At 54.9% G+C, this 15,451-nt stretch overlaps 1 protein-coding gene across 5 annotated transcripts in view; it reads left to right on the top strand.

Moving 5' to 3' along the window:
* Positions 1-12,838: 12,838 nt before the first annotated feature.
* Positions 12,839-15,451, top strand: part of PRDM10 (PR/SET domain 10) — a 46,328-nt gene continuing 43,715 nt past the window's right edge. For 2 of the 5 annotated variants that reach the window (XM_073657458.1, XM_073657454.1), the window contains exon 1: positions 12,958-13,061. The gene's annotated coding sequence lies outside the window, so the exon portion shown is untranslated. Of the gene's footprint in view, positions 13,062-15,451 lie in introns of all 5 variants that reach the window. The other 3 variants (XM_073657455.1, XM_073657457.1, XM_073657456.1) reach the window with 3 other exon arrangements.

The following is a 15,451-nucleotide window of genomic DNA, read 5'->3' as shown; positions in this document are numbered from 1 at the left end:
GCACACATCTACCATCTGCCTGCTAGCCTACCCGGAGGCTCTGCCATCACAGGTCGTACCTACCCCTTACCCAGAGACTGCCCTGATCACTTGCCGTAACTCCCTGTCCGTTCACCCAGAGACTGCCACCCGCTCCCTTACAAGGGCCGCCCCCTTGTATAGTAGCTCAGAGGTTCCGCCTCCCGGACCCGTTACAGTTTGCTCGGGCCATGGAACCCGGTGGCACCCAAGCTCCCTCGCTCTCGGACCTCTGTCTTGAACTGTCCCGTCAGAGGTCCCAACAGGAGGCCATCCTGGGTCACCTGCGGAATGTTAATACTCGCCTGAACACTCTGTCTGATCCACCAACAACCTCCGCCAGTGCCATATCTTGCAATCCGGCAGCTCCGCTGCCCACTAATACTATGGTATCCTACCCCGGACCCCGGCTCTCTGCACCTCCTCGCTTCGGAGGCGACCCCGTCCAGGCTCGGGGCTTCATAAATCAGTGCACCCTGCACTTTGAACTTTTGTCCCATCAGTTTAATTCCGACCGGGCCAAAATTGCCTTTATCATGTCCCATCTCACCGGGGAGGCCCTGGCCTGGCTAAATCCTCTATGGGAGAGAGGAGACCCCCTGGTGTCCAACTTGCCTGCTTTTCTCTCGGCTTTCCGGAAAGTCTTCGACGAACCCGGACGGAAGACCTCATCCGCATCCTCTCTGCTACGCCTCCGTCAGGAGGGTCTCACCGTGGGCCAATATGCCATACGGTTCCGCACCCTTGCCTCGGAGCTGGCCTGGAATAACGACGCTCTGGTATCCGTCTTCTGGGAGGGTCTGTCCGGTCGTATTAAAGATGAACTTGCTGGTCGGGACATTCCTACCTCTCTCGATGATCTAATAACCCTTGCCACCCGGATTGACCTACGGTTCCAGGAGCGTGCCAAAGAGGTCACCCGTGAGAGAAGGATTCCACGTTTAGCTCCTACTTTCCAGAAACCCGTCATTCCCTCCATCTCTCCCCAGGTACACTCTCCTGAGCCTATGCAGGTCGACCAGACCAAGATGGTCAAAACCCGTCAGGACTCACGCCGTGCCGAGGGGAGCTGCTTCTACTGTGGCAGTAAGGAGCACCGGATCCGTGCCTGCCCGGAGAGGTCGGGAAACGCCTGTGTCTAGGTTCGCTCAGAGAGGTCCACCTAGACAAGAATAAATCCTCTCCATCCCTGCTGTTGTCAGTTTCGATCATCTACGGGGAGAACCGTTATTTCGAACTAGCCCAACTTGACTCTGGAGCAGCCGGGAACCTTATTTCACAGTCCCTGGTTGAGAAATACCGCATCCCCACCAAACCTCTGGCTGTACCCTTGTCTGTCGCTGCCGTGGATGGGGGCCTCTTACCTCGCCCCATTCAACTCATCACCGAATCCATTACCCTGCAGGTGGGAATGCTGCATTCTGAAAGTATCTCCTTTCATGTTCTGCCTGGACTCTCTCACGCCCTCTTGCTAGGTCTGCCCTGGCTCCAGAGACATGCACCCGTGCTAGACTGGCAAACCGGAGAGGTCCTTCGCTGGGGACAAGACTGTCATAAAACCTGCCTGGTTCCCGTCCATCCCGTCCGTCCCTCTCCTACCCCAGCTAATCTACCTGGACTTCCGATTCCTTATTGGTCTTATGCAGATGTCTTTAATAAAAAGGAGGCAGAGACATTACCACCACATAGACCATACGACTGTCCCATCGATCTGCTACCCGGTACTACTCCTCCCCGTGGACGTATCTATCCTTTATCCGCTGCTGAGACCCGGTCAATGTCCGAATATATTGAGGAGAATCTGGCCAGAGGATTCATCCGGAAATCTACCTCCCCGGCGGGAGCAGGCTTCTTTTTCGTCAAAAAGAAGGACGGCTCTCTCCGTCCCTGTATAGACTATAGAGGCCTAAACCTGATCACGGTGAAGAATAAGTACCCCCTTCCGCTCATTCCAGAATTATTTGATCGCCTGAGGGGGGCTAGGATCTTCACCAAACTGGACCTTCGTGGGGCGTACAACCTGGTTCGTATTCGTCAGGGGGATGAATGGAAGACGGCATTCAACACCCGGGACGGCCACTATGAATACCTGGTAATGCCCTTTGGTCTCTGTAACGCTCCTGCCGTCTTTCAAGAGTTGGTCAATGACATCTTCCGGGACCTTCTCTACTCCTGCGTAGTGGTGTACCTGGACGACATCTTGGTCTTCTCTCCGGATCTCCAGACTCACCGGAGGGACGTTCGTCAGGTCCTGCTCAGGCTAAGGCAGAACCATCTCTACGCTAAATTTGAGAAGTGCCTCTTTGAGCAGACCTCGCTTCCGTTTCTGGGCTACATTATCTCTCAGACCGGCCTACAAATGGATCCTGAGAAACTGTCTGCCATCGAGAAATGGCCCCGACCGGAGGGGTTGAAGGCCATTCAGCGATTCCTGGGCTTCGCCAACTACTACCGCCTCTTCATACCACACTTCTCTTCCCGGACGGCTCCAATTTCTGCGCTCACCCGTAAAGGTACTAATCCCAAAGAGTGGCCACCCGAAGCAGAGGAGGCCTTTCTTTCCCTTAAACAGGCCTTCTCTTCCGCCCCGGTGCTGCATCGCCCAGATGGCAACAAACAGTTCTTCCTGGAAGTTGACGCCTCCTCCTCTGGAGCCGGAGCGGTACTTACTCAAAAATCATCTTCCGGGAGGATGGTAACTTGTGGCTTCTTCTCTAAACTCTTCTCCTCCTCTGAGCGCAACTATTCCATAGGAGACCGAGAGTTATTGGCCATCAAACTGGCATTGGAGGAGTGGCGTTACCTGCTCGAGGGGGCTCTTCACCCGGTAATAATTTACACTGACCACAAGAACTTGGCTTACCTCCAGCATGCCCAGAGACTTAACCCGCGCCAAGCCCGGTGGTCCTTGTTTTTTGCTCGTTTTGATTTTGTCCTTCATTTTCGCCCGGCTGACAAAAACGTCAAGGCGGACGCCTTGTCTCGGTCCTTTCTGGTGTCTGATCTCGAGGAGGATCCGAAACATATCATCGATCCCGCCAGAGTAATGCAGGTGGCTCCCGTGAGTCTAAATCGTCTTCCTCCTGGTAAGACGTTCGTACCAGTACCTGATCGGGAGAAGATCCTACACTGGGGTCATTCGTCTAAACTAGCTGGCCACGCCGGTCAGAAAAAGACCCTCCAGCTTATTACCCGGCACTACTGGTGGCCTAACCTGCACAAGGATGTAATAGACTTTGTTTCTGCCTGTGTGTCCTGCGCCCGCAACAAAGTTCCGAGACACCTGCCGGCCGGCCGCCTCCTACCTCTGCCAGTACCTGCTGCCCCCTGGCAGCATATAGCGATGGACTTCATTACTGATCTACCCGTCTCTGCCGGTTGTACGGTCATTTGGGTGGTCGCTGACCGCTTCTCCAAGATGGCTCACTTCATTCCACTGCCAGGTCTTCCGTCTGCACCCGAGCTGGCTAAAGACTTTATCCGCCACATCTTCCGTCTTCATGGCCTTCCCCGTCACATCGTGTCGGATCGTGGGGTACAGTTCACTTCCCGTTTCTGGAGAGCCACTTGTAAATTGCTGGACGTCACCCTGGACTTCTCCTCCGCTTACCACCCACAGTCTAATGGTCAAGTGGAGCGGATCAATCAGAACCTGACCAGTTACCTTCGGCACTTCGTTAATGCCCACCATTCTGACTGGGTGGATCTCCTGCCATGGGCCGAATTCTCGTACAACAATCACGAGAGCGAGTCTTCCTCCAAATCCCCGTTTTTTGTAGTCTACGGTCAGCATCCTCGGATCCCGTTTCCCGTCTCCACCTCGGCGGACAATCCGGCTGCGGAATCTCTTGTTAACAAATTTTCCTCCATATGGGAGAGTACCCGGTCCGCACTCCTTCTGTCATCCGAGCGTATGAAAAGACACGCTGACAAAAAACGTCTGGACCCTCCTCAATTCCGCCCTGGGGATAAAGTCTGGCTCTCGCCCAAATATGTCCGGCTCAAGATCCCTTCCTATAAGTTAGGGCCTCGGTTCATCGGTCCACTGGAGGTCATCAGTCAGATCAACCCGGTGGCCTATAAATTGAAACTCCCGGCCAACTTACGGATCCCTAACTCCTTCCATGCGTCTCTCCTCAAACCTGTGGTGCTTAACTCTTTTTCCAAGTCTACAGGTACGCCTCCTGCTCCGGTTTCTGCTGAGGACGAGTTTGAGGTAGAGAACATTCTTGCCACCAAAAGGGTAAGAGGAAAGACCTTTTTTCTGGTAGATTGGAAGGGGTTTGGTCCTGAGGAGAGAACGTGGGAGCCCCGGGAGAACATCCATGCCCCTCTCATCCTAGCTAAATTTCTGTCTGGCCTAAAAAAGGGGGGGCCTAAAGGGGGGGGTACTGTAGCGCTGGCGTCCCTGCCCTCTGCTAGGCAGGGACGCTGCTCCCCTCACCGCTCTGCTCCGTGCCCGGCGTCCTCTCCCCGCTCTGCTGTCAGCGCGCGCTCCTTCCCGGCGTCCTCCTCCCGCTCTGCTGTCAGCGCGCGCTCCTTCCCGGCCCCTGTGCTTAGGGCGCGCGCGCGCGCGCTCCCCTCCTCTTAAAGGGGCCGCGCGCGCCGTCCTAAGGAGTCCCCGGCCAATGGCCGGAGGACTTCATCATATATAAGGCACCTCCTCCAAAATGGAGGTGCCCGAGCAATGTTGTTTGCACCTGTGTCTCACCTGTGCTTCAGCCCTCAGGTCCCGTTGCCAGTTACCTGCCAGTTTCCTGCTAGTTACCTGCCTGAATACTTGTTACCTGCCTGCCTGCCTGAGGTCCGACGGTCTGCCTTACAACTCCGGTCAGTCTGTCTAAGGACCAACTTGTCCACTCACCTGGGAGCGCACATCAGCTACCTGCCTGCTTGCCTGAGGTCCGACGGTCTGCCTTACAACTCCGGTCAGTCTGTCTATGGACCAGCTTGCCCGCTCACCTGGGAGCGCTTCTCCGCTACCTGCCTGCTTGCCAGCCCGGAGGCTCCGTTGTCACGTGCTGTGACCACCAGCTATCTCAGAGACTCTTGCCCGCTCACCTGGGAGCGCATCTCCGTTACCTGCCTGCTTGCCAGCCCGGAGGTCCCGTTGTCACGTGCGGTGACCACCAGCTATTCCAGAGACTCTTGCCCGCTCACCTGGGAGCGCTTCTCCGTTACCTACCTGCCTGCCAGCCCGGAGGTTCCGCCGTCACGTGCCGTGACCACCTGCTATTCCAGAGACTCTCGCTTGCTCACCTGGGAGCACACATCTACCATCTGCCTGCTAGCCTACCCGGAGGCTCTGCCATCACAGGTCGTACCTACCCCTTACCCAGAGACTGCCCTGATCACTTGCCGTAACTCCCTGTCCGTTCACCCAGAGACTGCCACCCGCTCCCTTACAAGGGCCGCCCCCTTGTATAGTAGCTCAGAGGTTCCGCCTCCCGGACCCGTTACACACTGCTCCCGGTGCAGATCCTTGTGGCCTCCACTGCTCCCTGTGCAGATCCTTGTGGCCTCCACTGCTCCCGGTGCAGATCCTTGTGGCCTCCACTGCTCCCGGTACAGATCCTTGTGGCCTCCACTGCTCCAGGTACAGATTCTTGTGGCCTCCACTGCTCCCGGTGCAGATCCTTGTGGCCTCCACTGCTCCCGGTGCAGATCCTTGTGGCCTCCGCTGCTCCCGGTGCAGATCCTTGTGGCCTCCGCTGCTCCCGGTACAGATCCTTGTGGCCTCCGCTGCTCCCGGTACAGATCCTTGTGGCCTCCACTGCTCCCGGTACAGATCCTTGTGGCCCCCACTTCTCCCAGAAAAGATCATTGAGGCTTCCACTTCTCCCAGAAAATATCATTGTGGCCTCCACTGCTCTCAGAAAAGATCATTGTGGCCTCCACTGCTCCCGGTGCAGATCCTTGTGGCCTCCACTGCTCCCGGTGCAGATCCTTGTGGCCTCCACTGCTCCCGGTGCAGATCCTTGTGGCCTCCGCTGCTCCCGGTGCAGATCCTTGTGGCCTCCGCTGCAGATCCTTGTGGCCTCCGCTGCTCCCGGTGCAGATCCTTGTGGCCTCCGCTGCTCCCGGTACAGATCCTTGTGGCCTCCGCTGCTCCCGGTACAGATCCTTGTGGCCTCCACTGCTCCCGGTACAGATCCTTGTGGCCCCCACTTCTCCCAGAAAAGATCATTGAGGCTTCCACTTCTCCCAGAAAATATCATTGTGGCCTCCACTGCTCTCAGAAAAGATCATTGTGGCCTCCACTGCTCCCGGTGCAGATCCTTGTGGCCTCCACTGCTCCCGGTGCAGATCCTTGTGGCCTCCACTGCTCCCGGTGCAGATCCTTGTGGCCTCCACTGCTCCCGGTGCAGATCCTTGTGGCCTCCACTGCTCCCGGTGCAGATCCTTGTGGCCTCCACTGCTCCAGGTACAGATTCTTGTGGCCTCCACTGCTCCCGGTGCAGATCCTTGTGGCCTCCACTGCTCCCGGTGCAGATCCTTGTGGCCCCCACTGCAGATCCTTGTGGCCTCCACTGCTCCCGATGCAGATCCTTGTGGCCTCCACTGCTCCCGGTGCAGATCCTTGTGGCCTCCACTGCTCCCGGTGCAGATCCTTGTGGCCCCCACTGCAGATCCTTGTGGCCTCCACTGCAGATCCTTGTGGCCTCCACTGCTCCCGGTGCAGATCCTTGTGGCCTCCACTGCTCCCGGTGCAGATCCTTGTGGCCTCCACTGCTCCCGGTGCAGATCCTTGTGGCCTCCACTGCTCCCGGTACAGATCCTTGTGGCCTCCACTTCTCCAGGTACAGATCCTTGTGGCCTCCACTGCTCCCGGTGCAGATCCTTGTGGCCTCCGCTGCAGATCCTTGTGGCCTCCACTGCTCCCGGTGCAGATCCTTGTGGCCTCCACTGCTCCCGATGCAGATCCTTGTGGCCTCCACTGCTCCCGGTACAGATCCTTGTGGCCTCCACTGCTCCAGGTACAGATTCTTGTGGCCTCCACTGCTCCCGGTGCAGATCCTTGTGGCCTCCTCTGCTCGCAGTGCAGATCCTTGTGGCCTCCACTGCTCCCGTTACAGATCCTTGTGGCCTCCACTGCTCCCGTTACAGATCCTTGTGGCCTCCACTTCTCCAGGAACAGATTCTTGTGGCCTCCACTGCTCCCAGTACAGATTCTTGCAGTCACCACTGCTGAATTTATAACATTTAGAGAATGTACCACTGATAATATTTTGTTGCCTGTCCATTGATGTTTTTTTTACCCATCTTCATATAGATCCCCCAGTCCCGGCTTCTGTAGCTTCTGTATAAGGCTGCTATGTGGTTCAGGATCAAATGCCAAACTCCAGATAAATCACATCCGCCGCATTACCAACATCCATATTTGCACTCACCTCCTCATAGAACCCAACATGTTGGTGAGACACGACTTATCCTTCATGAATCCGTGCTGGTTGTCAGTATATGGTTTTCCTCTATATACTTTTGCAGGTCATCTCTTATAATACATTCATGTATTTTTCAAGGCCGGATAGTAAATAGAAGGATCTTTCTTTTTACTTTTCTTGAATTATCAGTTGTCTCTAAGCAATTTTCCAATTTTGTGTCATTGACTATTTTACAAGAGTCAAAGAAGATGAAATACTGCGGTCTGTCCATTTCTGAACTCAACTCCCTGAATATCTGTGGATGAATACAGCTCGGCCAAGGGGTTTTCTCAGTATTTAATTAGCTCAGACGCAGCAATACTTCTTCTTAAAGGGTTGTCAGGTGGACACAAGGTATTGGTCAGCAGAATAGGTGATAACTTGTTGATTGGTGGAGGTCCGACCTCTTGGATCCGCAGCATGGGGCACTTTTATTCCTGTTAGAATGGAGCAGCAGTGCTCATTACCGCCGCTGCCCCATTCATTACCTATGGGGCTGCCAAGCACTGCACTCGGCGTTTTCTGGAAACCTCATAAAGAATGACTGGAGCGGGCATCCACCCTGCAGCTCCATCTTCTAACATGAATAAAACTCCCCTGTTGGCGATAAAAAGTCCTTGTTCAGCTGAACGGCGCGGGTCCCTGTGGTCGGACACCCAACGATTAGGTGATAACTTTTCACTGGACGACCCTTTTAAGTTAATGATGTTGGGTGGTGAGACTTGATGTCTTCCTTGCTGAATGATACCTGGCACAGGCAGCTCGTTGGTGAACGGATGAGAAGTGTATGCTTAAAAGGGAACCTGTCATCATGACTTAACCTATTAAAGTAAATATATGGCCAATATACTGATTAAATGGATACCTGCAGTGACCCGCACCATCCATCCATGCCACGGGCAGAGCTTAAGCACAGTCCTGCCCCAATGCACCAAGAGGTTATTGCACCAAAACCTCTAAAGTGAATTAAACAAGAACCAGGCTACGGATCTTTTTACTGCGGGTTTCCATGAAGTCAGTATAACGGCCATTATGGCCACACCTTTACTCTAACTGGTTAAGTCATGATGACAGGTTTTCTATAGTACATCGGCCCTCTCCTTGTCCTCTGTTGGGGGCCGATACTTTCTCTTTTTGGCATTACGCTGTTTATACATTTTTGGTGATTTTGTTTCTCCGGTAACTTTGTATCCTGATCTCTTTCTTATATTTCCAGCTAAGATCTTTATCCTCCTGGGATGTGATTTCTGGCCTCTCGGCCCTTTGTCTTCTTGTACTTAGCGCTGTCCTCCTTCACCACAATCGTTTCCTTTTATTCCAGGACATTTGTTAGCAGAGGGAATAAACTGCAGGATTCTGGTAGAATATCTGTACACTCTCTCGATTACTGGGACGTGATGGCCGTCTATAAGACCGAGCCGTTTGCTTAGCTGACTGATTCTCCATATTCTGGCTGTGGCTCATTGCTGTTGCTTTTAGCAGCGCAGACACGCGGTGACGGATCTGCAGCTCAGCAATCAGGCGCAGATTGTCCTCCGCGGTTATGCAGGTTATTTAGGGGGATCAACATTGAGCTCCAGGAATACACGGGACGAGTGCGCCAAAGACTCGAGGCCTGCATAACTGCAGCGGCGTAATCAGAACAAACACACGTCAGATGATAGTGACATGCGCCAGAGCTGCGTCCCGTCCACTTCATCCTAGCAGATCTGTGGGGGCAACTTTAATTGCATGACAACCGCTGGAGACGTCATCAGTAAGATCTCATAGGTGATTAGTTGCAACCTATAAAAATAAAACACAGAGTCAACTTCGAGGGGCTATCTTCTATGGAGTCTTGTATCACAGCCTGGTTTATACTGGGGATCCTCTGATGGCCGTCCGAGCCTGGGGATCCTCTGGTGGCCGTCCGAGCCTGGGGATTCTCTGGGGGCCGTCCGAGCCTGGGGATCTTCTGGGGGCCGTCCGAGCCTGGGGATCCTCTGGGGACGGTCCGAGTGAGGGGATCCTCCGGGGACAGTCCGAGCCTGGGGATCCTCCGGTCACAGTCCGAGCCTGGGGATCCTCCGGTCACAGTCCGAGCCTGGGGATCCTCCGGTCACAGTCCGAGCCAGGGGATCCTCCCCTCATAGTCCGATCCAGGGGATCCTCCCGTCACAGTCCGAGCCTGGGGATCCTCCCGTCACAGTCCGAGCCTGGGGATCCTCCCGTCACAGTCCGAGCCTGGGGATCCTCCGGTCACAGTCCGAGCCTGGGGATCCTCCGGTCACAGTCCGAGCCAGGGGATCCTCCGGTCACAGTCCGAGCCTGGGGATCCTCCGGTCACAGTCCGAGCCTGGGGATCCTCCGGTCACAGTCCGAGCCTGGGGATCCTCCGGTCACAGTCCGAGCCTGGGGATCCTCCGGTCACAGTCCGAGCCTGGGGATCCTCCGGTCACAGTCCGAGCCAGGGGATTCTCCCGTCACAGTCCGAGCCAGGGGATCCTCCGGTCACAGTCCGAGCCTGGGGATCCTCCGGTCACAGTCCGAGCCTGGGGATCCTCCGGTCACAGTCCGAGCCAGGGGATCCTCCGGTCACAGTCCGAGCCTGGGGATCCTCCGGTCACAGTCCGAGCCTGGGGATCCTCCGGTCACAGTCCGAGCCTGGGGATCCTCCGGTCACAGTCCGAGCCTGGGGATCCTCCGGTCACAGTCCGAGCCTGGGGATCCTCCGGTCACAGTCCGAGCCAGGGGATTCTCCCGTCACAGTCCGAGCCAGGGGATCCTCCGGTCACAGTCCGAGCCTGGGGATCCTCCGGTCACAGTCCGAGCCTGGGGATCCTCCGGTCACAGTCCGAGCCTGGGGATCCTCCGGTCACAGTCCGAGCCTGGGGATCCTCCCGTCACAGTCCGGGCCTGGGGATTCTCCCGTCACAGTCCGAGCCTGGGGACTGTGACTTGCAGGAGAGGTGGGGTAAGTATGATAATAGGGCTAGTAGGTGGAGATTTCTTGGCGTCCTAGGGACGCAAAGCTTAGCAGAAATCTTTTAATAAAAATGCGATTACACAGAAAACAGACCGCTAGTATGGGAAATACAGGTAAGTATAGATTCACATTTCTATCACCTGTATGCCCATAGTAGCGGTCTGAAAAATCCCAGGGAGGACAGACTCCCATCAGACCTCTACTATGGGCCATACAGGTAGGTATAGAGTTACATTTCTATCACCTGTATGCCTATAGTAGAGGTCAGATATCACCCAGGGGGGACAGATTCCCATCAGACCTCTACTATGGCCATACAGGTAAGTATAGATTCACATTTCTATCACCTGTATGCCCATAGTAGCGGTCTGAAAAATCCCAGGGAGGACAGATTCCCTTTAAATGAAAAACAGCCTTTTCCCGACACACCCGGAATAAGAAGGCAAAGCAATAACGGGGTCTCACCCAGACGGCTATTCAGCTCCTGCCTGAGGCTCGGGGGGCTCACGGTCACTGGTGACTCACACAAGGCTGAGCTAGTTCCGGCTCAGTCACACATATGGCTCTCGTCCATAGCAACCAGTGATACTCGCCGTTCTCTGCACTCGGCCCGTGTGGTCTCATCTGAGAGATTCTTGCCTGTCTCTTCAGATCCAGCCCAATCTACTCTGCTCCCCGGCTGACTGATCAGTGAGTTAACGGCCTGGATCTAGTCACGGCCGTCCAGGTGCAGCCAATCAGGACTGCAGTGCTGGGATGTCACCTGTCCTACCAGACCCTCCAACACTGGATGTAATGACATGGGGTAGAGTCAGCAGTACCATGTAACTGACACAACAGGAAGGCCCTGGTACAAACCTGGTATTGGCTCAACAGCCTTCTCCTCGGGCGTGCTTACCTTCCTTCTTTTGTGCCCGTCTCCCCCATGGCCCCCTCTCCACCTCCTGTTCTATGGCCCCTCTCTCATCACCGAACTGGGATTCACCTGCAATGCTTCTCTCCCTCCTCTGGGGCCCCTTCTTTCCTCTTATGTGGCCCACTCCCCCCCCCCCCCATGTGGATCCTTCTCTTTCCTAAGTGGCCCCTGTCTAACCTGGGGCCCTTCTCTCTCCTATGTGGCCCCATGTCTAATCTGGGACCCTTCTCTTTCCTATGTGGCCTCATGTCTAATCTGGGGCCCCTCTCCCTCCTATGTGGCCCCTTCTATTTACTATGTGGCCCCCTGTCCCCTCTGAGACCCTCCTCTTTCCTATGTGGCCCCCTGTCCCCTCTGAGACCTTTCTCTTTCCTATGTGGCCCCCTGTCCCCTCTGAGACCTTTCTCTTTCCTATGTGGTCCCATGTCCCCTCTGAGACCCTCCTCTTTCCTATGTCGCCCCCTGAGACCCTCCTCTTTCCTATGTGGCCCCCTGTCTCCTCTGAGAACCTACTCTTTCTTATGTGGCCCCCTGAGACCCTCCTCTTTCCTATGTGGCCCCCTGTCCCCTCTGAGAACCTACTCTTTCTTATGTGGCCCCCTGAGACCCTCCTCTTTCCTATGTGGCCCCCTGTCCCCTCTGAGAACCTACTCTTTCTTATGTGGCCCCCTGAGACCCTCCTCTTTCCTATGTGGCCCCCTGAGACCCTCCTCTTTCCTATGTGGCCCCCTGTCCCCTCTGAGAACCTACTGTTTCTTATGTGGACCCCCGTCTCCTCTGAGATTCTCCTCTTTCCTATGTGGCCCCCTGTCCCCTGTGAGACCCTTCTCTTTCCTATGTGGCCACCTGTCCCCTCCTCTTTCCTATGTGGCCACCTGTCCCCTCGGAGACCCTTCTCTTTCCTATGTGGCCCCCTGAGACCCTCCTCTTTCCTAAGTTGCCCTTGTCCCCTCATCCTTCCTATGTGGCCCCCTGAGACCCTTCTCTTTCCTATGTGGCCACGTGTCTCCTCTGAGACCCTAATACTTCCTTGTAGCCCCCCTGTCCACTCTGATAACCTTCTCTTTCCTATGTGGCCCCGTCCCCTCCTCTTTCCTATGTGGCCCCTTGTCTCCTCTTGGACCCCTCTCCCCACCATGTGGCCCCCTGTCTCCTCTGAGACCCTTCTCTTTCCTATGTGGCCCCTTGTCTCCTCTGGGACCCCTCTCCCCACCATGTGGCACCCTGTCCCCTCTGAGACCCTCCTCTTTCCTACGTGGCCCCCTGTCTCCTCTGGGGCCCCTCTCTCCTCAGGACTGGGCTTCGCCTGCAGTTCTCCTCGTCGCCTCTGGGGGCGCCGTCTGCCGTTCTTTTCTACGTACACAAGTGTCGCGCCCTCTGATTGGTCGCCTCGCCGCCCCTCAACTGTGTACGGCGGAGCAGGTTATATTCAGATATTCGGTGTAGCCCCCCGGTCCCCGCGCTGCCCGGTGATTATCACGGCGGTGGCGGCTCTGGCCCTTCCCCGGCGTTTATAAGCCGATGTATGACTAGGGAAATACTGTTACAGTCTGAGGATGAAGTGACCAATCAGAACTCCACGTTCGGCGGTTGCTAGGCAGATTATGCTAATGCTGCAGAGCCACCATCGCTGCAGCTACCATTCTGAGGTGAGGACGGGTGGACAATTTTCATTAATATGAGGAAATGATGGGGCGGAGCGGCGAGGCGCGGGCGCCGGGGCCTCACACTGCCCGAGGTAGGCCGGGGCGGGGCTGGCAGCGGCGGACACCGGGCCGGGAACGGGGCACAATATATTGGTTTCCTCCTCGTCCCGCTCTGTGCTGTGGGCTGGAGCCGGGGTTGTTGTCGTTTTAGTCCCACCCAAAATGGCGCCACGGCTTCTCTCCCCGGTCTCCCGGGGCTGTGAGCGCCCGGGTGAGAGTGTGGGGAGGCTGGCGGCAGTGGCGGGAGTCGCTGGAGCGGACGGAGCGGCCGTGGAGCGGAGAGCAGAGGGCCTGTCACACACGGCCGCCCCGCCGCATAGCGCTCGGTGGTACAGTCCATCCCCCGCCCCCTCAGTGCTAATGGGACGCCGCATCTTACCCGCACCGGCCGGGGGGAGCTGCGGGGACCGCGGGCGCTGGGAGGGGGCGGCGGCGGCGCGACTGAGGCGGGGCTGCTCTGAGGCCGGCTGGCCGGTAACGGGCGGGGGTGAGCGGAGCGGTCACTCCGGAGCAGGACCAGCAGTGCGGTCTGTGCCGGCTCCAAATCCTCTGGGTCCCCCCCACCAAGCGATGGGGCTGACCGCTGCCTCACCGCGCGCAACCTGCCCCCGCCGGATTCATCCTGTCACTGCGGGGCCGTGTAACGTCTGCCGGCCAGAAACGCCGCGTGTGACCGGTGATGTGTACAAGTACCGGGCCCTGCGATAGTCCAGCCATAGCAATGCGGCCCAACTATCACCGGGGCTGTACAGAGTGCAGCTCTGGAGGGTAATACAGCATCAGGGATGGGAGTACAGAGACTGCACCAGCAGAATAGTGAGTGCAGCTCTGGAGTATAATACAGGAGGTAACTCAGGATCAGTAATGTAATGTATGTACACAGTGACTGCACCAGCAGAATAGTGAGTGCAGCTCTGGAGTATAATACAGGATGTAACTCAGGATCAGTAATGTAATGTATGTACACAGTGACTGTACCAGCAGAATAGTGAGTGCAGCTCTGGAGTATAATACAGGATGTAACTCAGGATCAGTACTGTAATGTATGTACACAGTGACTGCACCAGCAGAATAGTGAGCGCAGCTCTGGAATATAATACACGATGTAACTCAGGATCAGTAATGTAATGTATGTACACAGTGACTGCACCAGCAGAATAGTGAGTGCAGCTCTGGAGTATAATACAGGATGTAACTCAGGATCAGTAATGTAATGTATGTACACAGTGACTGCACCAGCAGAATAGTGAGTGCAGCTCTGGAGTATAATACAGGATGTAACTCAGGATCAGTACTGTAATGTATATACACAGTGACTGCACCAGCAGAATAGTGAGTGCAGCTCTGGAATATAATACACGATGTAACTCAGGATCAGTAATGTAATGTATGTACACAGTGACTGCACCAGCAGAATAGTGAGTGCAGCTCTGGAGTATAATACAGGATGTAACTCAGGATCAGTAATGTAATGTATGTACACAGTGACTGCACCAGCAGAATAGTGAGTGCAGCTCTGGAGTATAATACAGGATGTAACTCAGGATCAGTAATGTAATGTATGTACACAGTGACTGCACCAGCAGAATAGTGAGTGCAGCTCTGGAGTATAATACAGGATGTAACTCAGGATCAGTAATGTAATGTATGTACACAGTGACTGCACCAGCAGAATAGTGAGTGCAGCTCTGGAGTATAATACAGGAGGTAACTCAGGATCAGTAATGTATGTATGTACACAGTGACTGCACCAGCAGAATAGTGAGTGCAGCTCTGGAATATAATACAGAATGTAACTCAGGATCAGTAATGTAATGTATGTACACAGTGACTGCACCAGCAGAATAGTGAGTGCTGCTCTGGAGTATAATATAGGATGTAACTCAGGATCAGTAATGTAATGTATGTACACAGTGACTGCACCAGCAGAATAGTGAGTGCAGCTCTGGAGTATAATACAGGAGGTAACTCAGGATCAGTAATGTAATGTATGTACACAGTGACTGCACCAGCAGAATAGTGAGTGCAGCTCCGGAGAATAATACAGGAGGTAACTCAGGATCAGTAATGTAATGTATGTACACAGTGACTGCACCAGCAGAATAGTGAGTGCAGCTCTGGAGTATAATACAGGATGTAACTCAGGATCAGTAATGTAATGTATGTACACAGTGACTGCACCAGCAGAATAGTGAGTGCAGCTCCGGGGTATAATACAGGAGGTAACTCAGGATCAGTAATGTAATGTATGTACACAGTGACTGCACCAGCAGAATAGTGAGTGCAGCTCTGGAGTATAATACATGATGTAAGTCAGGATCAGTAATGTAATGTATGTACACAGTGACTGCACCAGCAGAATAGTGAGTGCAGCTCTGGAGTATAATACAGGATGTAACTCAGGATCAGTAATGTAATGTAC

This window comes from Phyllobates terribilis, unplaced genomic scaffold, assembly GCF_046119375.1.
Source record: "Phyllobates terribilis strain yellow unplaced genomic scaffold, ASM4611937v1 Scaffold_12__6_contigs__length_324123572, whole genome shotgun sequence".
NCBI classification, from domain to species: domain Eukaryota; kingdom Metazoa; phylum Chordata; class Amphibia; order Anura; family Dendrobatidae; genus Phyllobates; species Phyllobates terribilis.
The sequence above is the reverse complement of the archived record's forward strand: the minus strand, read 5'-3'. Positions and strand labels throughout refer to the sequence as shown.